The sequence below is a fragment of the Apium graveolens genome, chromosome 11 (genome assembly GCF_009905375.1).
Source record: "Apium graveolens cultivar Ventura chromosome 11, ASM990537v1, whole genome shotgun sequence".
Lineage (NCBI taxonomy): Eukaryota > Viridiplantae > Streptophyta > Magnoliopsida > Apiales > Apiaceae > Apium > Apium graveolens.
Window position 1 is genome coordinate 147,211,236 of NC_133657.1, and position 26,744 is coordinate 147,237,979.

A 26,744-nucleotide genomic window follows, 5' to 3' on the forward strand; every position below is an offset into this window, starting at 1 on the left:
ACTGGACGTCAGAACTTAAGGGATATCAGTACTTATGTTATCAGGAGATAAGCATCAGGAGATAGATATCAGAACTTAAGTGCTGAAGGACGATCAGATAAGGACAGTAGCTGATTAAAGTTAAGAAGATCAAGATAAACATAAGAAGAGATATGCATGAAGAAGGAATTCCGTAAAGAATGAAATACTTGGAAGGAAAGATATCTGATTGATATATATTAGGAAGCAGAATTATATTCCATATCAATTAGCGATTATCTTGTAACTGTGTAATATATAAACACAGACATAGGGTTTACACTATAAGTGTTATCATTATCGAGAATATTATTTACTGTAACCCTAGCAGCTCTCGTGATATTTTGTTCATCACTGAGAGATAACAGTTCCAGATTGTAACAGAGTTTATTGTTTCAATAAAGTTTGTTTTCTGTTACATAAGTTCTTGAAGTTTGATTTGATTGTAATAAACACTGTATTCACCCCCTCTACAGTGAAAGTGTGACCTAACACTATCTATTGGGTTTAACCCCAACAATAATACCTCAGCCCATAGCCTTCTTCACATGGGACTTACGGTAAAAAGTCCCGTTCATGGATTCATTGTCGTAAGCCCCTTCTATTTCTCATTTTGCGCTCCTTTTAATGTCTCAAACTCAATATTTCTTAATAAATAAGGTAAATATATTAAATATTATTAAAATATTAAAATATATCTAATTTTTATTCCGATTAATCTTTTCAATTAATTTCCAATTTATCGATTAATCCCTAATATGTAATTAAAGTAATTAGTGCCGATTTGTTAGAACCATAGTATAGTATGATGTAAGTTTACCGTAGTTGAAGTATGTCTCTTAAACAGTTGTATACGCCCGTGCCTTGACAACTGCCGCATAAGATTAATTAAAAAAGAAATATATAAAAAATATTCACGAAGTTGTTTACGTGATGAGTGGCCAGTTTTACACTCCTCTTCCCAGGGACAAGGTGCAAGTCCTAATTTTGTAATTTCCAATCAAACGCCATCTTCCCAAATCTCTTCTAATTTTCGATGACATCTCCATCTTCACTCCATATCTTCAAAATTAAGAAGCTAATTAAGAAGCTGCGTGCCCCCGGTCTCCATCTTCAATCTCCATTTTGGTCAGACTTAGTTTTAGGTATTCTTCTTTCTATCTACATATCAGTCCCCATCTTAGTTATTCTTTGATGTTTACACTATGTGTATAGAGAAAAGTTTGTTGCTTGTGGTATTCACTCTGTTAATTTGTTTCCGCTAGTGAGTTAATCGCCTCTCTCTCTCTCTCTCCCTCCCTCCCTCTAAATTGCTAATTTGGACTGCAGATTCAAATACACCTGCTCTCAGCCTAAAGAAAAACTGCACTTGCTCTTTTGGTTCTTGATTTAAAGAATGCTCAATCATGTTTGGGAAAGGCTGTACTGACTATTGCATATCATTCCTTTTTTTTTTCTTACTATAATTTCTGAAAAGACCTAATTTTTAACATTAAGTGCATGTTTACCCACTGTTTGTGGTGTTGATCTTCTTAATTGTTATTTTACTAACAGGTGAGTTTTTTAAACTCCATAACTAAGAGCATCTCCGACGGGAGTAGCTATATTCATTAGCTATATTAGTAGAAAATAGATATTATGTAAAAATTGATGAACCTGTAAGAAATTCTGCTTTAGTGATATTAGTTATAATGATTAGCTATATTCAAAAAACAGTTTTTATTGTTATTTTCAAATTTTAATAGTTATGTTTTATCAAAAAGGGTTGAAAAGAAATTTTTAATAAAAAATATTTTTTTAACTTAAATATAAGTGGAAATAATATATATATATATGTATAAAATAAAAATATTTACTGATGTTATTATAATATTTAAATCATGAAAAAAATTAGTTAACAAACATTACTTTTATATATTATAAAATATTTAACTAATTTTTTATCCAAGTAATTTTTAATATTTTTTTATATAAAAATGTACAATAAAAAATAATATAAGTAATTAATAAAATTGGTTAACATGATTTTTTTACAGCTTTTTGATATTAAATTTTTACAATTAATATTACATAAAGTTAAAATATAAAATTAAATTAGTAATTATATATATATATATATTAAATGTAATTATTATATATATATAAATGTAATTTTTTGTAAAACTCCACTCAATTCTAAAATCCCAAACCTTAATTATATATATTTGATGAAGCCCAGATGTTCTAGCGGGAAGGTGTACCCTAGAGGGAAAATAAGCAGCCGGAGAAATATTGTAGAGGGAAATGACGTGGCCCAAATATAGATGACGCAAACGTAGTTCTTGGATAAAGAAGAAATGTTTTTTTTCCTGAAGAAATATTGGCCGAGATCTTAAGCTGGTTGGAAGCAAAGTATCTTTTGAGATGTAAATGTGTGTGCAAGGTATGGTATTCCGTAATTATGGGCAAACTCCTGGTAGACATGCAAGTTGTACGTAATGGAATTCTGCATAGTGACTGGATTCAAGAAAAAATTATTTCTCAAAGTAAATATTGTAGAGGGTTGTTACTGGAGAAAAATGAATCATTCTCCCCTGTTACTCCATCAGATATGGCAGCCTATCGAATAAGAGATCCAACGAAGTTTAGGATAAGTAATTCAACAACCTATCGAATAAGAAATCCAACAACCAAGCGTATACTTAATCTTCCCCGTCTACATAATGGAGTCATTTACATGCACATCTTTCAGTATCCTTCGACTAGTTCATATTATGTGGTTTCAGTATTTTTTCATCATGTGTGGAAGAGACATACTTTGGCACTTCTTGATCTTGGAGGTCACAGCAATGATCTATGTCTTAATGCTGATGATCTTTCCTGGAGAATCGTCAAAATTCCAGTATTGACATGCTCAGCAGACAAGGGAAATATCATTTCTCATATTGTATGTCGAGTGAGGGCATCTTGCATATTCTTACTTCACCTATGGTTGGTTTAAACAACCCTAAGATCATGTGTGTTGACTCGGTGAAGCAGAGCTGTGAAATTCTTAAGGTGCCACAGAACTTATATTTTAACTATAAGGAGCTTAAAATTCAGTCCTGGATAAACAAGCCATCTGTAGTTTTTGTTCGAGAAGAGAAACTAATTATATGGGTGTTGGAAGATTACACGAAACAGAAGTGGGCTGACACAATGGTAATTTCCTTGCCTTTTCTGACTAAGTGTCCACGTTTAAAGACGAAAGTTCCTTACATACATCGTGACAATGGCGATGAAGAGGATATCTTAGTTTATAGCCTTGTAAACTGGTGTCTTTACACAATTAAATCGGTATCAATTTGTTTTGATCCACCTCCGTACATGAGGGTGCCAGCTACATTGGTTTCTCTCAGAGGTATGCAACCAGAGAAGAAAGGAAGTTAAATTGGATACCAGACTTGATTTTTGCTTGAACTATTTCTCTGTTTAAACTAATAAATATTAAATTTTCTAGCTTTTTGTTAGCATATTTATCAAATACTATTTGTGAAGTTTTCGAGATAATGATTTTGCAGCTATTGCACTTAAAGGTAGAAACGTCTGCCCTAACTTTGTGGAGTTTTAGGCTTATTTTTAATGTGAATGTCTGAAAGCTGCAAAAAAAAATAAGATAAAAACATTATGATAATTGCTTCCCGATGGCTCTTTTGTACTATAAACTTCTTGTTATTGTTGCTTGTGTGCTTTTTACACTGTATGTGTTGGTTGATGTCTTGGTCAGATTGTGAAGCTAAACCGCATTTTTCTTAGGTTTTAGCAAATTGTGACGTGTCGTGGTGAAACAATATTAGCTGTGGCTGATTTCGTACTTTAAAAAGTCTTGTTTAAATTTGTTAGCTAATTTTCTTTCTTAATATTTCGAGGCCTAGTTTGTTATTGTTAAATACTTGAGCTGTTGTGTAGAAATGAGAACTACAATGATGATGTGTGATTTAACATAAATTTTATCGTTTTAAATCAATCACGTAGTAAATACTGTATAATTTTTTATTTGGTTGAAAAATAACTATTCGATTATTATGGGTTATTGTACTCGATCGATATATATATATATATAATTTTATTTAATTAAAAAGTTTTTTTAATAAAATCCATGCTTAAATTTAGGTATAATCATATTAATGTGGAATGGGAGATGATACATGTACATTCTTGATTTAGAGGTTAAGTACACACCCTTAATTGATACAAAGACGTATCCACATCGTAAAATGTGATTTTTAATTTTCGTGGTATAGTTGCGGTTTGAATTTTTTCACAAATCATGGGGTGTGGTGTGGGTTGCATTTTGAATTCTGGACTATATGGTTCAAATTTTACCTACCGCAACTTTCTAAAATAGTATTTATATTATTTGTATTATATAATTATATAAATTTATTAATTTTATATTTTATATGTTATATTGTTATTAGAAATCTCTTGTTCTATTATTAAATTATATGATTTAATGATTGTATTTGACTACCACATTTATAACAGCTATATCATCAATAAATATGTAATTATTTTTTTTATACATGATTTCATCCAATAATATTAAGGTAGTGTACATATCAGATTTGTGTTTTGACATTTTTAGTGATACATTCAATTTATGTTAGTTGTTATAGCTAGAATTTATTTTAAATATGAACATTTTGAATCGTAAACATTTAAAAATTTAGCTTTTAATAAATAATTATTTTTTTCTTTTTTTAAACCGCTTAAACCACAACATACTGCATTTTTACGGTGCGGTTTGCGCAGTTTAACATTAATGCGGTGCAATTTGATAATTTGGCTAAAACACACATGCGGTTCGATTACGATTTTAGCAAAAATCGCATGTCGTGGTGTGGTGTTCTTAATGCGCTGTGGTGCAGTTATAAACTAATAACAATGACATGCACATTATATACAAATTGGTTAATCGAACTCATCAACTCAAATAGATAATATAATTAAGGAAATTATTTATAATTTTTTAATACATACTTACTTTAATTTCTTATTAAAATCATTTATACAATATTATGATAGACGAAATATTAAAATTTTGGTTAGTCGGTCGGTTAATTCTTATTTTAATTCAAATTAAAGTCAACCTCTTTTATCAATTTAAATTTCTAATTCATATCAAACTCTATATTATTTTAATTAATATTAAAATCATCTTTTTCTACCAATTTAAATTATAATTCATGTCGACCAATTAACTTAATGAACTCGAGATAAAATAGAATAATTTATACTTTTCATCCGGGCTAAAACAAACTTATACTATTGACTGTGTTCAAATGAAATTTAAAGTAAATTAAATATAATTAGTTATATTTGGTTGGTATAATGTGCCTCGAGCTAAGATACTATTATATAATATTTTCTTTAAATTACATTTAATATTAAATTTAATATAAAAAATTCTAAAAAAAACGTATAAGTTATAAACTTGCTAATGCAAAAACCGTCTTAATTATTATTTTTAAAATTAAAGATATGATCATGGTCTAACTTTGAAGGGGAAGCTGAAATTTTGATATGGAAGAAGGATGATTAATTTTCTATATAAACAACTAACACGTAGTTAGTTTTTTTAATCCATTGAATTTGTTATTGTTGGACAAACTTAGTATTTTAGACTAAGTTGTGAATTATTATGAGACTCTACAGGAGTGAGACACATTATATGTTAGTGGTGTGTATTTATTGGAACATATTCTCCTTTTCGAGGGGATTCCAACTCATATTTACACGCTCAAAATGAGTAAAAGGTGAATGAGAACTGATGTTCCAAAATTTTACCTTTTAATATGAAAAGTGGTTTTGTACCACATCGAGAGTAGCACAAACCTATTCCTTAGTTATTCTTATAAATACCATGTACCACATCGAAAAGAAAAACAAGTCCTTTCAAGTCTCTCTTTATAAATAGAGTCTTAGGGCATCAGTTTTATTAAGTCGAGGAAACATGAGTCATCTCTTTCATTATCGGTCTCTTTAGTCTTAAATTTTTCCAATATTTCGGTGATAGTTCTCGGGCTCAGTTCAAGTTCGCTGAGAGTATATTCGATCTATCGATTATACTAGTATCTCGTTTTATTCTGAGAAGCAGGTCGCTAAACACGGAAGGTGCGGGGCGAAACTGCTTTAAGGAGAGTTTTCTGGACTCGAGATTAAATCCAATCTCTGTTTGTTTTCTCAAACCCTTCTCCTAATTTAATTGTTAATTCTCATATGCTTATGTGATTTAAGAATTAGCAATGTTCTTGTGAAGTAGTTATATATTCAATATATATATATATATATAATAATGTCTTTATTGTACAAGATTGATAACAATCTTAAAGCAGTTTTCTTCAATTTTCATACTTTCTTTGAGTAGACGCAAAAGTCAATTTGATTGTTTAAATTGGATTTATTCATGGGTATATGAGTGGCCATTATTTGCCTCATTAATTAAATTAAATTTAGTGCGTTAATTTCTTTGATCACTTGTTGCCATTTGCTTGAAATTAATATAAATTTGATTTTAAGTGGTGCTTTGTTTAAGCATAACAGGTACGAGACAAAAGTAAGCACAAAGTTGTTGGATAATTGATTTCTTATAAGGCTATTGATGCTTTAATGGTTATTGATTTATGATCAACTTATATTCAAGTGGACATATTTGGTGACATCTCTCTCGGGTTGATCATTATAAATTGGTAGATTAAACTCAAATTTATAATTCGTCCATGTTTTCGCTATTAATGGATAGCTTATTATGTTTTGTTAACATAGTGATTGATAATATATATGAGCTAGAGTTTCTTAATTCTGAATTGATTTCGGAATTATTAGTATACTGATACAAGAATCGTATATGCTATAGTTTACATGCGTGTTTGCAAGTTCATAACATGATATTGCTATGCAATTAAATGATATGACTACATAAATGTGACCCTTCATGATGGAACTTGATTATTTGGTGATTAATTTTTTAATCATTCTTGAGTGATGATAAGACATCAATTATTATTGTTTAATCTTTAATAATAGAGTTATATCACAAACTTGTAATACTGGATATAATGCAGTAACATGTTTGTTGTTAAATAATGTGACGAGTTGTGCAGCTGAAGTGAACCAGATTTACAATTGCTCAGGATTCTCCACATTAAAAAACCTAATGGGCATGGAGTACAGGTTATGGGTCGGCACAGAAATTATATTTTTCTGGTTGGATTTTTCCTCCAGTTAAATAGTAATTTCACGTGTTGGTGTCGGTCTGCTGCGACAGTGACACACGAGCCTATTATAGTGATCCATATGATACTTAATACGTCGAATATTGATATCAGTATTTATGCTGAACTTCGGAGAGAATCCGAAAAGTTGTTAACCCTAACGCATCAGTTGATCAAGGATCACTGAATGTGGGGTTATTGAAGATTTATTTTCTTCCTTGGGCCTTTTCTGGTTGTACCCGTAGGTGAGCCAAAAATGTAGGTTCGTGTGAACTATGTAAATATTTTAGAGAAATTCGGTAATTAAATTTTTAATGATAAGAACCGTGGGAAGTTCTTTAAACATGATATTAAAATCTTATAGGTTTTAATGAATGACGTAAAACCTGCTCAGATGAGAGGTAGTGACACGATACGTGTTTACTGTCTGGTTTGATAGTAAAACATTTATCACTCGTACTCGTAGTCGAGTCAATATTGAAGCTAAATAGAGAGATGTGTGCTCTATAAACTCAAGGGTAAATCCAACTTAATACATATAATTAAGATGGTAGTGAATACATCTGATGATGAATAATCACCGGGCAAATTCTGTTTGCAACGTGAATATTCTTGAGGTCGTTGCACCTTACTCGCATTAAATAAATGGAGTAGATGCAGGCTTGAGTTGCGCTCTAAGAGAGATGCAAAACGATTGTGATCAGCTCAGACTATCACTGAATTTGAGGATATTAGTTACGAAGGGCTAATCGTTCCTTAAACATGATACCACAGAAGGAAATAATTAAATTTCCTATTAGTTTTGGAATGTTTTCTGACATTCTGTAAAATATTAAAATTGTGGGGGTATCTAAAATAGAAAATTATTGAATTTTCTATGAATAGTGGAATGTAATGAAACATTCTTGAAAATAATTGAAATGTGGGGGTATCTCGAAACTTGATACCAATACCTCTGTTGGTAGCATGAGATCCAAAATCAATTGAGATATTTTGGATGGATACATAGACAATGGTTGAGTCTAATAATATCCGATATATGAATCTAATTTTTGAGATTCGTAAGAATACTATTACAGAGTTTAGGAATGCTTATGCGATAAGCTATTAGATCCTAGTAGATCTGTAATTAAAAGTCATCTAAATGAACTTACGAGTTATTGGATGAATGTGAGGATGAACCTGCAGAGAGCAAAAGACTTGGATAATTTCTAGTCCCGAATGTCTTGATAATTTGCTTGAAGGTGAACTCGTAAATATAATAGAAGCAATGCGATTCTTGTATAATTCCTTGATAAGTGAATATATCAAGAGAAAATTTGACTATTACTAAGAGTCAATAAATCAAGATTTTCTAGCACGTGTACTAGAAAATGGATTGTGCATGTTCTCTCTATGTCCTTTGTGGGGGAAAGGATGTTAAGAAATAGAGAGAGTGGTTCTGTTTGACAGAATCTTATTTAAAAAATATGTAGATCTTCTTACGAGATAGAAGCATTAGGACCCAAATGAATTTTCAAATTGGGAAAATATATTTGGGTCTGAAGGAAATATAAGGTCAAACTGATAATAAAATATTACAGTCAAAAGCGATGACCTTATATAATTTATGAAATATTCTCGAGTTTTGAGAATAAGGTTCATTAAGATGATACTAAAATTATTGTAATTTAAAAGTGCATCAATGAACATTGAGATGGTCTTTCTATATAGATATTTGGAGAAATATCTATTTACGTGAACCCGAGGGTTGCTCTAGATAAAGCAAGAGTAGAAATTTTGTATCTTCGGTGATCATGTTGAGTGAAACAACATTGACACGAAATAATGGCATATTAAATTTGATATTGCTATGATAAGCAATGGCTTCAAATAAATGACATGGTTGCCATTTTGAGGACGCTCAAAATTGGTTGCTATATGAATAAGGATTGCCAGTTTAAGGACGCTTAAACTCGGTAATGATGCAAACTGAAATTGCTGGTTTTTGGGACGCTAAAAGCTGGTAATATCAATAACAAGTGAAGCCTTAAGTAATAACTAGTAAAGTTATTTCATAAATGTGAAATATGTCAATATGAGATGTCAAACTGATTCAAAATCAGAGAATTGACAAGTGTGCATGTGTTATTTACACATGATATGCAAGTCATAATTGATTGCATGTGAGTGATCTGATCATTACGAGAAGTAATGACAAGAGGATCATCTCTGAAAATCTTGATCAGATTGAAAAGTTTTGATTTGAAGATTACAATCTTCGTGACTTTAAAATTTTTAAATGATACATGTCACATATTGGTGATGTGAATTTTGAAGAGATCAACGAAGCTAAAGTTGTCATAGCTAGAATGGATTTATATTTATCCAAGCGTAGATGAACAAGGATCTCTCAAGAAGGATTGCAAGTCTGTTGTACTTTTTAAAATTGTAAAAAATTAGACATAGGCTACAAAGTTGGTAAACTGTGTAGATGCACGAGTACAATGGAAATTGGTCACTTGGAAGTGATTGCAATGAGATTTAAGGTGTATGATATGTGCTCGTGAGCTTGGACTGCAATACGAAAGATATCTAATTATACTATGTGAATATAGTATGTAAATTAGATATTTGACTTTAAGACCTTAAAAGTCATTCGAGAATACATTTCACACTTAGCAGCCGTGTCATGGAAATCCTAAACTTAGCTCGATTCATGATGGAATACGAGTCTGGTGCATAAAATAAATGCAGTTAAAAGGCTGAATAGCCACTTTGTAAGGATATTCCTAAATGACAAGGAAGATGTGTCTTCAATATGCATATATCGTGTAAATAATATGCAAATTGGGAGATCACATTATTGTGTATGAAATGGTATGTCTCACATCTATGATGAGGATATAATACCATTAAACAACTATTCTCAATGAGAATTATCATGATTGACTACGTAAAGTCAAATGATAATGTTTGGATCCACTAACCAGATGGTTAAACTGAGTGAATCTGTTTAAGCCAAGGGAATCTAGTTAGACCGAGAGATAGTTGTCAAATCATCGAAAGGAATGAGCCTTGCCTATTGCTTAACGGCGTCATGGTGGACACCCAACCTTGCTGACTGGAGATCCCAAAAACTTGGTTCAATGGGACAACTAAATCATGATGACTAAATCACTGTGGGGGTAACCCCTGGCCTATTTCTATGATGATGAAACAGTGAGACCCGTAAGGTACGAGGTTAAGCTTTATGCTTTTAATGATCTTTGATGAATACTAGGATTTCAAGTTTGAATACATAATATTCGGTTGAGTAAACGCGGGTTACTTTATAAGATAAAGATCACCTATGTAAGAGAGAAGTATGGCCGCTTCAAAGGAGAATTGCGAGGCATAATTCTTTAGAAACTCTTGCAGAACCAGGACGATGTTCCAGGGCCAAAATGGACATAATCATGAGAACTGAATGAGTCAGGGAAGATATAGTGATGAGTATGTCATCGTTTACACAAACGGTCGAACAGTTCAAGGACATCGCGTCATACTGTCTACCAGTATAGTCGATATACTTATTCGAGCGAAGGTTCAAGGAGCATTATCTACCTATCGTATGCTATATCTGACCGCCAGAACTATCACCAAGTCAAGCTCCGCGTCTGTCTGTCTATGTGGTGCGTGCTACTGGACCATCAATCTTATTTGTGGGGGATTGTTGGACAAACTTAGTATTTTAGACTAAGTTATGAATCATTTTGAGACTATATGAGTGAGACACATTATGTGTTAGTGGTGTGTATTTATTGGAATGTATTCTCCTCTTCGAGGGGATTCCAACGCATATTTACACGCTCAAAATGAGTAAAAGGTGAATGAGAACTGATGTTCCAAAGTTTTATCTTTTAATATGAAAAGTGGTTTTGTACCACATCGAGAGTAGCACAAACCTATTCCTTAGTTTTTCTTATAAATACCATGTACCACATCGAGAAGAAAAACAAGTCCTTTCAAGTCTCTCTTTATAAATAGAGTCTTAGGGCATCAGTTTTATTAAGTCGAGGAAATAAGAGTCATCTCTTTCATTCTCGGTCTCTTTAGTCTTAAATTTTTCCAATATTTCGGTGATAGTTCTCGGGCTCAGTTCAAGTTCACTGAGAGTATATTCGATCTATCGATTATACTAGTATCTCATTTTATCCCGGGAAGCAGGTCGCTAAACACGGATGGTGCGGGGCGAAACTGCTTTGAGGAGACAGTTTTCTGGACTCGAGATTAAATCCAATCTCTGTTTGTTTTCTCAAACCCTTCTCCTAATTTAATTGTTAATTCTCATATGCTTATGTGATTTAAGAATTAGCAATGTTCTTGTGAAGTAGTTATATATTCAATATATATATATATATAATAATGTCTTTATCGTACAAGATTGATAACAGTTATTACCTAACAATACAACATTATTATAAAAGTGGGGTTGAATGGAATTCCGGTTTCTGTTTTCTTTCCAAAAAAAATTCTTCCTTAAATATACAACCGTGTTTTGAATATGCAAGGATGCAAATGAGACTTCAAAGATATAAAACAAATACAAAGTAAATAAACAAGTGTTTAAAAATTTTCTGGTGGATTTGTATTTCCACTAGAGATTTATATATTGAGAAAATTTCCGTGATACAAGAATGCACACAACTGCTTAAAAGTAATTTTTTCAACTTAGATCTTGAGAGTACTAAACATACAGCTTGCTTTCGACTTGTGGTTCTAGTTGATTTCTTTTTTCAAAGTTACTTGCTACACTTGGTTTATATATCACCAAGTTACATGTGCAATAGGATAAATAATATTCCTATCAGCTTGGTCCAAGCACATACTTCTTCATTTCTCTATCCAATGCAATCCAAGTAAGATACAACATATTTGAACGAGCTTGTCTTGCATATAAATAAAAATGCTTCATTTTCTTCTAACACCTGCAATTAGGCTGCCACATTCCTTTTATGTACCTATCAACCATGTGACTCTGTCAGCTTCTGTCAAGTCCCTTTCAACTGCTATTTGTTGGTTATCCGTTGAAACTTCTTCGATATTATCCGTTGACATTGTGATGGTGTCATCCATTAAAGCTTTGTAGATAGCACCGTTGACAGCTTTAACTGATATCCGTTGAGTGCCTGACTTATCCGCTGAAAGCATGTTGAGTTATCCGTTGAAACTTCTAGAATCATCTATAACGACTCGTGTATTTTTGAATTGTTTAAATATGTAATTCTGGAAGTATTAAATAAATAAAGTATGTGTATATTTTTTGTCAGCTCGGTTTTATTTTATGATTATGTATGCATGGTTTATGGTGTACCGGGTTGTCCCCGTAATTAATTATGGAATTTTATTGAATTGTTTCTACTTTTAAAAATAAATTTAATACAAATTTATTTGTATAAATATGTGGATTGTCTCTAAATTGTTTTAATGGTTTTATAAATATAATAATTATTTTTAGGATTTTATAAAATTTAGAAATCAATATTTCATCAATTATTTAGCCCAATATGATTTTCTGATTACATTTAATTGTAAAATCTGTATTTAATTCCAGAATTCTTCAAAAATTATGAAACTCATATATATTGAAGTTTGGAATATTCCGATAATTTTAAAATTATTTTGGAAATTTTTAGGAATAATTTCACCCGCGCGTTGATTCGTTTAATTGATAAATGCGGGTACGAGTTGTGTTTTGAAAATACTTTAAAAATTATGAGAAATTTATTTGGAATTTTTGAGAATATTTTTATTCGCGCGATGTTCGTTAAATTTGTAAAACCAGGATAAAAGGAGGCTGTCAGAAAGGGAAATAACACGTGTCAGATTCAGGGCAGTTTAGCAGATACGTGGCCATTGATGGTGGTTGCTGTGGTTAATAAAAAAAATAAAATAACAATAAGAACAAACCCCCACCCCCCTTTCATGTTATCTCTCGACTGCATCTCTCTTTCACCTACTGTCTCTCTCTCCCTCTCGCATAATCTCTTCTCTCTTTATTTTCTCTTTCCCCTCTCTTTTCTTCTCTGTTGCCTCCCTGTTACTTCTGTTCCGGTTGCCTCCTTACTTTTCCGTGGAGTTTATCGCCGATTTTCCGCCCGATTGTGCTCGATTATTCCTGTTCCTGAATTGTTATGCGTGTATATGTATATAACTACATGTATGTGCGGGTTTGGGTATCGTTTTCACTTAAATTCTTTGCTGCCGCCGCCCCTCACCTTTTTTCGGCGAGGATGGCGGTGTGTGGCTGTCGCAGTGATTCTTGGCCTGTTCTGTTGCTGGCTGTTGTTTCAGTTTTTGTCTGTGTTGTGCGCGTAGGGAGGCGCGTGTGCTGTTGTTTTCTTTTTATTAATTAGCTTAATTATCCACTGCAGGAAATTTGTTTGATTGGATTTCGTGAAATAAAATATTTTCGTGCGGGAGTTTTTAGTAATCGGTGCAATTTATTTGGAAACCCGTATTATATTGGGTACCAAAAAATTGTATCGCCGCCGACGATGAGCCTTGGAGAGTCGACGGTGGACCGTGATGATACGTTCTGAGTCCTAAACTTATAAAATAAATAAAGTAGTTCGTATAATTATTTTCGGAACGAAAACTATTATATAGTTTTAAAAGTCATATTGAGTGGTGAATTGCGAATTGTGGATTATGAACAGTAATGATTGGATTGTTTGATTGGTTGATTGTTGTGATTGACGTCGAATTGCTTCGATGGGTTAGTCCGATAAATAAAGGAAGTGCTGCCCGATTTTCGGGAAATCAAACTACGGAAACACGGGAGCGTATCCAGTAATTATTGGGACGTCAAATGAATATATATATATATACTTATACTTTATATGAACTTGATTGTATGTTGTGATGAAACATTTTACCAAAACCAATAACCCTAATTACGGACAAGGATGAGTATAGGTATTTTCGGAAAACAAACACCGAATCGATTTTCGAGAACGTGAACCCTAATTGATGCATGTAATACAATAATGTATGTGTTACGAGTCAGATTTTGTTAACGCACGGGTAGATTGTTAGCGAGGATATGTCAAACATAATTGAAAGTCTAAATTAGGGAATTTCGACTCTGTAGGTTCTAGTCGAAATGCCCGAGAATTGGCATTGGACGAAAGATAGTATGATGGACAGTCGATAAGCTCAGTAAGGTTCCAATCGAAGGACTTAAGTGTTGAGGTCGAATCCAGGGTGATCTAGTGGATAGACAATAAGGCCTGAGCATTCGAGTCGGGTCGAAGTCAAATAAAAATAATTGTAAAGCTCTATAAGGCAAGTACTTTTGAACCTTTCTCGAGATATATTGCAAATATATCTAAATTCTCTAGTGATATTGCTAGTATTCAAAATAATTTCATTTTATGTTATGTAATTTGAATGATTCAGCCTGTACCCTGATCACCTCACTTGATCTTTGAGCTGTAAACCTTATTTTTTTCTTTTTTGTAAACCATCCATTATTGATTTACTAAACACTAAAACACACAAATACAATACTACCTAACAAAGGTATATCCACCATACACCCAAACACTAGAACATACTTGCTTAAATATACATAAACTTTTATACTCAATCATACCTTATAACATCAAATAACTAAACTTTGTGAAATCATTGCCATTTAATCCCTGATTCTGTTATAGGCTGAAAACCAGTCCTCTTACATACCTTGATATACCCTGGTGATACCCATGAATTGTATTACGTTTTTATTTAAGTATTTTATCATCATTGATTATGATCTTGTTTTATTGAGTTATATTGTTTATCATACTGAACTATTTTAGAATTAGATAGTTTTCTTATATGGACCAGATTCGTGGTCAAGGTAGGCCAATTTGTGCCTTGGATCCAGTAATTAGAGCAGAGCTGCGTGCCTTGCTCGGGGTTAGTGCGTGACTGATCAGCAGCCTAACCTTGGTTTTAAAACTTAAAATGAATATCCAATTCTAATGATTGTTTAACAAGAAACTTGATTCCTCTGAATCATCTCGTTTGATCATTGTTTAACCTTAGTTATTGTTATTATGACTTGCTGAGCTAGTTAGCTCACTCTCGCGAATCTTTTTATGTATTCTACAGTTAAGAAGGATACGGTTGATAGCGAGGTTTTCCAGTTCAATATACGAGCTAGGATTCCAGATTGAGTTGGATCGAGCTAGCAGGAGCTTATTACAATAGTGAGACTACCTATTTAAGAACCTCCATATGTTTATTCTTGTTTTACTAGACATTCGGCTGTGAGTGTATCTCTTCAGTCACCCTGTTCTATACCCGGGTTTAAAACTTGTCCTATGAAGCAACAGTACCTACGAGGATGGATTCGGGGGTTGCAGTAAATGGTGAGTACTTGAGATATAAATAAAGGTGAGAAGAAGTTTAGAAAAAAGATTCAAGTGTTCCGGAGGATAGCTGTTACCAGGTTAAAACAAGCCATTAGTGATTAGGTCACCCATGATTAGCTTGTGGAATGGATTAAATAAGTATTGAGAAGAGAGTTAGAGGATATTATGGATCTGGAGCTTTCTTGAAATTAGATAATGGTATTATGGCGATGTGATATATTTATAGTAACAAGGTGATGTGACATTAGCTGACTTGTTGACTATTGGATAGTCTGTTCCACTTAACGATTGCAAAGTTGATGACGGGAGTATTACCAATATGGAAGCTTTGATGTGAAGCTACGAATAAGGTAACATGCAACGACAACTGAAGTTTTTGTCGATTAAGGAAGGCAAATGGACCCAATAAGGGGAGAAGGTAGATTGAAGTGAATGGACCTTTATGTGATCGTTTCTTTAATTTGGTACCTTGTGATAGGTAGAAAGGGAAACAACCAACTCATATAGTAAGGACAACCAGATTTGTGATTTTCAAAATTTTTAAACAAGTTTTCGAAAAAAGATTTTCCCTTACAAAATTTCTAAAAGCCTTTTTGAATAAAATGAGTTTTAAACATTGGTTGTCAAGTTACTACTTGAGTTTCTTGTTTGCTAAAAGACCCGGATCACCTGGAAAGATGCTTGTTTCAGACTTAGTATTGTTAATTCAGAGAACAAAGTAACCCGCGATTATAAAGAAGTCGATTATTCTTAATAGTAAGGTGCAAGTATTGTTTGATAAGATTAACAGCAGAATCAGCGTACAGAGTAACTATTCATCCAATTGCTAGGATTATCAGAGTTCAAAGAATTCATTGATTTAACAGAAGCCTGAGCATGATCGAAGAAGATTGGGAAGATTTCCAGACTTTTCTAAAAGAAGAATATTATTAACAAAAGGATCGTTATGTTGAATGATTTGTGGTTATTCTAAATTAAAAAGAGGAAACTCGAGGTTATCTAGTAGGAACGCCATTATGATCGATTGTTAAAGTATTATACGTGTACATGCGATGTTAAAGATGCAAGACTTAACAAGTAAGTATATACCATAATGCTTAATTTGAGAAGGCATTTCAGCGTACCTTCTAAAGTTGTTATATGACACAATTGGGATATGATCGAACACGCTCGAAAGATGATTACAAGTGAAATGTGGATGGTGACCAATGGTATCATTCTTATCCTCAATATTACAACGTATATTCCTTTTTAATTCCTAAAAATGTATGAACTTCTTTTCTTAAAAAATTCTTTATAATGTTATCAAAAAGGAGGATGTTGCATTCCTTTCAAATTTAATTGTTCCCCTCAAGTTTTGCTCTCTGATTGGGACAAATAGTGTTATAGTGAGACGCTTTGTCGGGATGACGAAGAGTCGGGTGGGACGCCACCTAATCATGTGCTATATGCCATATGGTACGAAAGACTGGCCATCTTAAGTACCAATGTGGTTGTCTCATTCATATTCAAATCCTTACTTCTTCTTTCTTTTTAACTCTAATTTTTGTTGAATTATGAACCCTTCTAGTTGTTTTGTCATACTGTCGTTCTTTGCAAAAGTTTTCAAATAAAAATCAACGTATTCTGAACCAAGCGGGCAGAGTTCTATCTACCTCTCACGCATGGAAAGAAAATAAGGGCATATGGCGAGGATTGAAAATCACTAGCCCCAGTCAGGGATGCACTAAGAGCCAAGGGAATTTACTCCAATAAGGAATACGTCTCTAAGAACGAGAGTTTATGAGTTATCTGTAAAATATGTTATTCAGAATACAGACGTGAATGATTATTGTGAATACCTTATGCGTTAACATATCGAAAGATGAGGGAGCAACTTGATTGTTTATCTCTCAAATTTTTACTAATAAGATGAATTACCCTGTTGAACCGATAAGATTACGACTAAAGGGCCAGCAAATCAAGAACGTGTAATTGTTAAATAAGTGAGTACCCATAATGGAATTGAGATTTCTGGCAATAAGTTATGAGGATTAGACATCATTTAAGATATGAGAGAATTTGACATTGTTATAGGAAATGGAATAACTATTTAAGCATAATGCCCAGATAGATTGTTGTGATGAAAAGATAGTTCTGGAGATGGCAAATGAGAATATAATGAGGTTTAGAGGACGAAGGAAGGTAAAGAATTGTTAACGATGATTTAAGCTAAGAAGTTACAGTAATCAAGATATAAACACTATGGTGATTATGAATAGAAGTCAGGAGCAAACAAAATTTGAAGATTTTATAGTAATTAATGAGTTTCAAGATATGTATCCAAATGAGTTACCAATATTTCCTTCAGATAGAGAAATTAAGTCACGATTGACTTAGCACCTGAAATGAAGCCAGTGTCCAAAACACCGCACAGTATAGCGCCAGTTAAAATGAAGGAGGCAACAAGGCAAATGCAAGACATGTTAGAAGAAGGAGCGATTAGACCTAGTGTACCCCCTAAGGTTCACCGATACTGATTGTTAATAAGAAAGATGGAAGTATGAGCTTATGCGTCGACTAGAGAAAGTTCAACAAGTTTACTATCAAGAGCAAGTATCCGTTACCTCGAACTAATGATTTGTTTGATCAGATGAAAGAAGCAGAGTATTTTCTAAGATTGATTTAAGAATTGGGTATTATCAATTGAAGATTTAACCTATGGACATATCAAGATAATTTTCAGAACTAGGAACTGTTGTTATAAAATTCTAGTATTGTCATTTGGATTAACCAATATACCAGTAATATTTGAACTTGAGGGACATAATCTTTAGGGAATATCTGGATAAGCTGTAGTTTGTTACTTAAAGTCAACGGAGGACCATGCAAAGCATTTAATGATAATTGGGGAGTCGGAGAAGAAAGAAATTGTATGTAAAGTTTACAAGGTGAAAGCTTTGATTGCAGGAAGCATAATTCTTAGCATAAATAGTCAGTGATGAGAAGGAAAAGGGGGATCCAACAGGGATTAAAGTTACTATAAATGAAGAAAGACCAAAAGCACCAACAAAAGTAAGAAATTTTACCATGGGCTGGTTATTATCGAAAATTTGTGCAAGATTTCTTAAAAGTTGCAATACCTTTGACGAAGCTAACTAGGAAAAGCAAGAAGTTTATATGAAGTGGAGAAGGGTGAAGAAAGTTTTGCGGAGTTAAATGAAAGAATTGTTACAACACATGCTTTATCACTTTGAAAGTATCAAGGAGATTTGGTAGTTTATAGTGATACTTCTCATAAGAGAATAGGATGTGTGTTGATGCAGCACAATAAAGTTATTGTATATGCATCTAGACAACCGAAACCTTATGAGCAGAATTATCCTGCTCATAATTTGGGACTAGCAATAATAATATTCGCTTTGAAAGATTGGGAAACATGATAGGTATGGAGAAAGGTGTAAGATCTATACGGACAATAAGAGTTTGAAGTATGTATTCACGAGGAAAAGCAAATGTAGTGGCAAGCGATAAGAAAAAAGGAGAGAACGGGCCCGCAAGGGTTGGCTCAGTTGGTTAAAGAGAGGAAAATTGTCCTCTTGGTCACAGGTTCGAATCCCACGTGATGAGAATTTATGATTATGCCTCCTGAGTCAGAGCCTGTCGCTTAAATGCGGTTTACCTTGGTTCACGTGGTTTGTAGGCTATTGCGTGAGCCCGTAGGGTTTACCCAGTGCGCACCCGAAGGGTAGCGGCTGCGGGTTACCTACGATAAAAAAAAGGAGAGAACGAACATAGAGACTGCACAAGAAGAATTATCTATGGAATTTTAAAAAGTTGGAATTAGAAGTCAGAGTTCATAATCCAAAAGGAGCAAGGATAGATAGTATGACCTTTTAGTCAAAGTTGTTAAGGGAAAGATAAGAAGATGTCAAGAGAAGATAATGGATCACGATGTTAGCAGTTAGTAAGAGAAAATTTATGCGCCCAGGAGAACGATCACGATATCCCCAGGTTTTCTTCCAGCACTTGGATGCTACAAGTAAAAGAATTAAGAAATGAGATCCTACAGGGAATTCACAAAATAAAGTATTTGATTTATTGAAAAAATGCCAAGATATACGGGAATTTAAAGAAAAATAGTGATAACCAGGTATAAGAAGGAAATTTCAAAATGGATTAGGAAGTGTTGGACATGTCAAAGAATTAAGGCAAAGCATCGGGGGCCTAGTGGATAAGGCAGACCAAGGAGTGGTTTTACAAGAAGCGAATCGTATAGTGTACCATTGATGTTGAGGGAGAAAAGGAATGAAATTATAAGAGTATGTACTGATTATCGGGAGTTTAACAAAACAACGAATAAGAAGAAGTGACCCCTATAAAGAATTGATTACTTATGAGATCTAATTCAAGAAGTGTGTTATGTCTCGAGGATTAACTTAAGATCCGACCTGAGGACATATCAGAGATTATGATTAAAATGAGTTAAGAGCATTGCAAGCTCTGGTGATATTATGTGAAATAACAAGTGTATTAGTTGTCTATAAGGAATTAAGGAACATGGTGTATAAGGAGTACCTGGATAAGCAAATTGTATTTATTGATAACATCCTCAGCTATTCAAAGAATAAGAAAGTTTGTGTGGAATGCCCAAATATTTTCCTGCAAAGATTAGAAGGAAAGCAACTATATGTTGAGTTTTCAAGTATAAAATTTTGACCGAGGATTAACAAAAGCATCTGAATTAATCCATTAACAACTACCTAAACAAAGCCGTATGACAACAGATGCCTTGTGCAGAAAGAAAGGATTGGATGTAATTAAGATCACTGAGGAGTTAATAAATGAATAAGAAAGAGTGAAATATGAAGTTCAAATACCTAAAGGTGATAATAAATGAATATATGAGATTACTTTTCAACCTTAACGGATAGAAATGAATAGGAGATGTTTAAATGTTTGGAAGCGAAAGTTGAAAATGAGCACCGCCTATCATCCTTAAATGAAGAGTCAAAGTGAGGAAGCGATTCAAGAAATATAAGATAGGTTGAGAAGTTGAGTTTTAAGGAAAACTGGGATGATCATTTATCATTGATGTTAGCTTTAGAATGCCACTTTACCAAGCCTTATATTGATGCAAGTGTAAGTCCCCACTTTATTGAGATAAAGTGGGAGAAAGGAAGTTGTCAAATTCTAAGTTAATTCAGCACACCAAGGGCATAGTAATATTGATTGAAGCAGTTTGGGATAGACAAAGCAAGAAGGCGGATTTGTATCGAGAGAGTGTATGAGTATAGAAATAGGATTAGTAGTGTTAGTAAAAGTTTTACCTTGTAAGAGGGGGGATAGGTCTGAATAGAGGGGACAAGTTGAGTCCTAAATTTAGTGAACCATTCGGGGTATTGATAAATAGAGATAAAGTTGTTCATGAGTTGATATTCCCATCACAACAGGATGTACATATAATGTGTTTGCCTTTCAATGCTAAAGCGATAAGTATATGATTCGAATTAAGTGATTGATTAGGAGCCAATGGGCTCTTGTCCAAGTTTGTTTTGCATATAGTGATCGATCCAAATTCTTGATCGTTAAAGGCGAGCCCTTGGAAATGAGTGTATATCTATAGTGTGTATGTTTGAAACCCTCGAGTAAAATAGGCTACTTGGGAACTAGAGTCAGATATGCTTGACAAATATCCTTACTTATTTAGTTAAGTCAGATTCTGAGGACATAATCTTTTTAAGGGGGAAGGATATAACGACTCGTGTATTTTTGAATTGTTTAAATATGTAATTGTGGAAGTATTAAATAAATAAAGTATGTATATAGTTTTTGTTAACTCGGTTTTATTTTATGATTATGTATGCATGATTTATGGTGTACCGTGTTCTCCCCGTAATTAATTATGGAATTTTATTGAATTGTTTCTACTTTTAAAAGTAAATTTAATGCAAATTTATTTTTATAAATATGTGGATTGTCTCTAAATTGTTTTAATGGTTTTATAATTATAACCATTATTTTTAGGATTTTATAAAATTTAGAAATCAATTATTTAGCCCAATATGATTTTCTGATTACATTTAATTGTAAAATCTGTATTTAATTTCAGAATTCTTCAAAAATTATGATACTCATATTTATTTAAGTTTGGAATATTTCAAGAATTTTAAAATAATTTTGGAAATTTTTAGGATTAACTTCACCCGCGCGTTGATTCGTTTAATTGATAAATGCGAGTACGAGTTGTGTTTCGAAAATACTTTAAAAATTATGAAAAATTTATTTTAATAACTTTGAATTATTCTTGACATTTTAAAAATTTATTTGGAATTTTTGGGATTATTTTTATTCGCGCGATGTTCGTTAAATTTATAAAACCGGGATAAAAGGAGGCTGTCAGAAAGGGAAATAACACGTGTCAGATTCAGGGCAGTTTAGCAGATACGTGGCCATTGCTGGTGGTTGCTGTGGTTAATGAAAAAATAAAATAACAATAAGAACAAACCCCCACCCCCTATCCTGTTATTTCTCGACTGCATCTCTCTCCCGCCTACTCTCTCTCTCCCTCTCGCATAATCTGTTCTCTCTTTATTTTCTCTTTCCCCTCTCTCTTCTTCTCTGTTTGTTAGGTCACACACACTGTAGAAGGGGGTTGTATACAATGTATAGCACAATCAAATCGAATTCTAATAACACAAGTAACAGAAAAATAGACTTTATTCAAAGCAATAAACTCTGTTACAATGCGGAGCTCTCCTCTCTCAGTGACGAACAAATATCACGAGAACTGCTAGGCTTACAATGAATAATATTCTCGATAATGATAACACTTATAGTGTAAACCCTATGTCTGTGTTTATATACTACACAGCTACAAGATAATCGCTAATTGATATGGAATCTAATTCTGCTTCCTAAAATATATCAATTAGATATCTTTTCTTCCAAGTATTCTATTCTTCATAGAATTCCTTCTTCATACATATCTCTTCTTACGTTTGTCTTGATCTTCTCTTCCTTTAATCAGCCGCCTTCCTTATCTGAACGTTTCCTTTAAGTCCTGTTATTATCTTCTGATAAATATCTCCTGAACCTTAAGTACTGATGACTTAAGTTCTGACGACTTAAGTTCTGACTTCAGTATAAGTGCTGATTTCAGTTAAGTACTGATTTGTCCTGTTTAAGTAAGATCTGAAAACTAAACATAAATCATATTAGTCATGACATTATCAAATATATCTAACAATCTCCATCAACTTGTAAATTAGCATAATATACAAGTTTAACAGATATTTGATGATGTGAAAAACATTAAGTACAAATGCATGAGAATTTGACTAGATAACTACAACTTACAGAACTTAAAGCTTTACCAACTTTAACTTCTGATAACAACTTCAGTCTGCATAAATATCAGAATTTGAGTAGTTGTAGATCTTGACTTGGCTTCACTTTCTGATCTCTCTCATGTCAGGAGTTGTTCTGAGATAGTTCTTTAACAAACATCTCTCAGCATATCTGAGTTCATCAATCATCCTCCTTTTAGCATCTTTAAGCTCTGCAGAATCTTCACCAGTTTGGAAGATAGCAACCCTGAGATCATTAATTTTAGCTTTCCTTATGTCCTGATCCAGTCTGATCAAATATGCCTTGTCAGACTCAAGATTGAATTCTACAGCCTTATAACCCAGAAAGGTAGTTATAATCTTAGCAGAGTTAGGCTTCATCTCAATAATATCACCCTTGTGATCTCTGTACTTTGGAAGATATGTGCTGTCAGACTTTACAGAATAAAGCCTTTTCTGTCTCTGAATTTGAGTCTTCAAATAGTTTGCAGCACTTTCTGTTATTCTGTCATTCACTTGAAGTAAGAATAATACATGTTCCAATTCTTCAAAATACTTCAGTGGAATAACATTTTCCCTTATATGGTAAACCCTACCATCTGTCATGAAGTACAACAAGATGTGTTCTTTCAAGTAGGTATGGTAAACCATCTGTACAGATTCTAGTTGATTCAATCTTTCAGGAGTTGCTCCAATACTTGATTCACTTAAGAAAGTTGGATCATTGGTTGTGTTCAGTACTCTTCTTTCATCAGCACTACCCAATCCAGATTTATCTCTTGCTTCCTTTCCAGTAACCACTCTTGCTTCAAAACCACTTGATACAGTCTTCAAAGGTTGAGTCTGTTTGGCTTTGGTGAAACCTGGTAGGAGTAACTTTGAAGGTTTAACATGAACAATGTCAGAGGTTTCCTTTTCCTTATCTTCTGATATCAAGTCAACTTGAGCTATGTCAGAGGTTACTTGCTTCTTTGTAATATAAGAACTAACTATCTCTTGACTCTGAACAACTTGAGCCATGTCAGAGGTTGTCTTAGAAATCTTCCTTGAAGTCAGAGTAAGATCAGCATCTTCAACAGTAATTTCTTCATCCACAGGAGGCACATAAACCTTTATAGGTTCACCAACTTTTTCTTTGACTTCGGACCTTGGATCTATCTGTAATTGTGATTTAGCCTTGGTTGTCTCAACATTTGTCCTTTCTCTTATCACAATGCCTTTGGCCTTAGGAAGTTTCTTTTTACCAACATAAGCTTCAGATTTAGAATTGACTTTTTCTGACTTAAGTCTAGCTTCTTCTTCCATCAGACTATCAAAGTCCATTCCTGGATTTTCCTTCAGAAATAACTGTCTTGAAATTTCTTCATCAAGATCCAAAAGTTCATCAGATCATCAGAACTTATCCTTTTACTAGTATCAGAAGTAATTTTTTTTCCAGTATCAGAACTTGTTCTATGAGTTGTAGCTTCAGCTCTTCTTGATGAGAGACCTCTACCTTGACTATGACCTCCACCCATTCCAGAGTTTTCCTGGTCATCTTTTTCATCATCCTTCCCCTTCAGTGTCTTAACAGTTTTGTATTTGGACTTAATTACCTTCTCCCCCTTTTTGGCGACAGCAGGTAAGAGAAGAGAGACAAGCAATTCCACTGAGGATTGGATTTCATCGAGTTGAGATTGCTGAGAAGCTTGATTTTTCAAAATTTCATCAATCTGAGACTGTTGCTTCTCTTGGGTCTACTCAATGTAAGAAACTCTGTCAAAGGTAGGTTGGAATAAAGTTTTCTTGTCAATTTTCTTAGCCATTTCTTGCTTGAGCAATTCTTCCTGAATTTTATGCACCTCTGCATGAGTTGTTGAATGTAGACCTTGACGATGTCTAGTACTCAATGCAGTGACTCGAAGCTGTGTCTTGAAATCATCATTAATTAGCATCTCATCAGCTTTTTCCAAGTGGTCAGCAAGAATCGATTGAGAAGGAACAAAAGTAGATGTGTTCCACTCCTTAGTCCACTTCTGTTCTCTAGGAGTTTCACTCCAAGGTACTGGTGCTTCCCCTGTAACAAACTTCTTGACTATCTCACTTTTGTGAATAGTTTGTTGAGGTGCATGTCCTGATAGACCAGCTGCAGTAGCATCTTCATTTATAGCAGCATGACCAGTAGTATCAGCATTTGCAGCATCAGAACTTACAGATTTAGCATCTTCTGATAAAAGAACAGTATGAGAAGCTATTAAGGCATCACTATCATCCTCTAAATACTGATCTGCTTCCAAGTTCTGATCAACATCCATAGTCTGATACTCACCTATATTCTGATCATCAGTATCTTGATGCAGAGAAGGTGTTGTAGACAATTCTGGAGTTTTATTAGCATCAGTAAGTGGTGTTGTTGATGGATGTATCTGAGCTGTTGGACTTTCCAAGTAAAGAACCTCAGGCATAATTAAGTTGTATATATCAATCTCAGCACTTGTACCTGGGTCTGCAGTAGATACTGGTTCATGAATAGGAGACACAGGTGGTGTAGTTGCTTTATCTGTAGCAGCTTCCTGAGTTGGTGACAATGGAGGTGTAGAAGCAGTAACTGTAGCAATTTCTGGCTCTTTTGAGATTAGAGATTCCTGATCTCCTTCCGTAGCTGCTTCATCCTCATCCTCTGAAACTGGCCTGTGAGCTCTCTGTTTCTTGTATCTCTTTGAAGATGGAGATTGTGGCGCCCTCCAAACCCGGGTCAGAAGTTTGGGGTCCACACCACACACAATATACATACACCTGTATAAAAATATTATTTATAATGACCCTGTTTCACAAAACCACGGATCGCAACAGGTTAAAGTATGAAAACAAGCCACAACCTTAACTTTTATTACAACGTACCAAATCCCAACTAATTTAAATTACAATTGATAATAAAATCATTCTTACAATCTGACTATACCGCATGAAGCTTCTGCTACCTTGATTCAACTCACTGGAACCTTAGCCCGCACTTTGGACTGAGGAACTTCACTATCATCCACATTCTTTTCAACTGTAAAATATATATAAAAGAATCGCAAGGGTGAGCTAACTAGCTCAGCAAGTCATAATAGTGATATCTGAGGTTAAACAATGATCAAATGAGATGATTCAAAGGAATCAAGTTTCTTTTTTTTTTAACTATTCATTAGAATTGGATATTCATTTTAAGTTTTAAAAACCAAGGTTAGGCTGCTGATCAGTCACGCACTAACCCCGAGCAAGCACATAACACTGCTCTAATTACTGGATCCAAGGCACACATTGGCCTAACTTGACCATTGATATGGTCTGACCATGAATCTGGTCCACATATATCAAAACTATCCAATCCTAAAGCAGTTCAATATGATAAACGATATAATTCAATAAAACAAGTTCATAATCAACGATAGTTAAACACTTAAGTAAAAGCATAAGGAAGCTTATGGATATCTCAAGGGGATTTCAGGGTATGTATAAGAAATGGGTTTCAATTTGTACCAACATCCGTTATTAGGTCAGAATTGATTTTTTTTCCAAGGTATAGTTCTTTGATGTTATAAAGAATGGTTGAAGTATAAAAGTTTTTGTGTTTTCAAACAATTTTCAGCTGGTGTTTGGTGTTTGATAGTTAAACATTTGGGAAATAGTATCATATTTGTGTGGTTTGGTGTCTGAGGATCAACAAAGGATGGTTTACAAAGAACAAGGCTTACGGCTCAAGATCAAGAAAAATACAGGGATTCAAGGGTAAATAGTTTAATGCACTTGCAATG

General features: G+C 33.6%; 1 long non-coding RNA gene across 1 annotated transcript; it reads left to right on the forward strand.

The window, feature by feature from the left end:
- Positions 1–890: 890 nt before the first annotated feature.
- LOC141697988 (uncharacterized) lies at positions 891–3,495 on the forward strand. The gene is made up of 2 exons (XR_012564902.1): positions 891–1,163; positions 2,237–3,495. It is a non-coding gene; the product is annotated as an uncharacterized LOC141697988 (long non-coding RNA).
- The last annotated feature ends 23,249 nt before the right edge of the window (positions 3,496–26,744 follow it).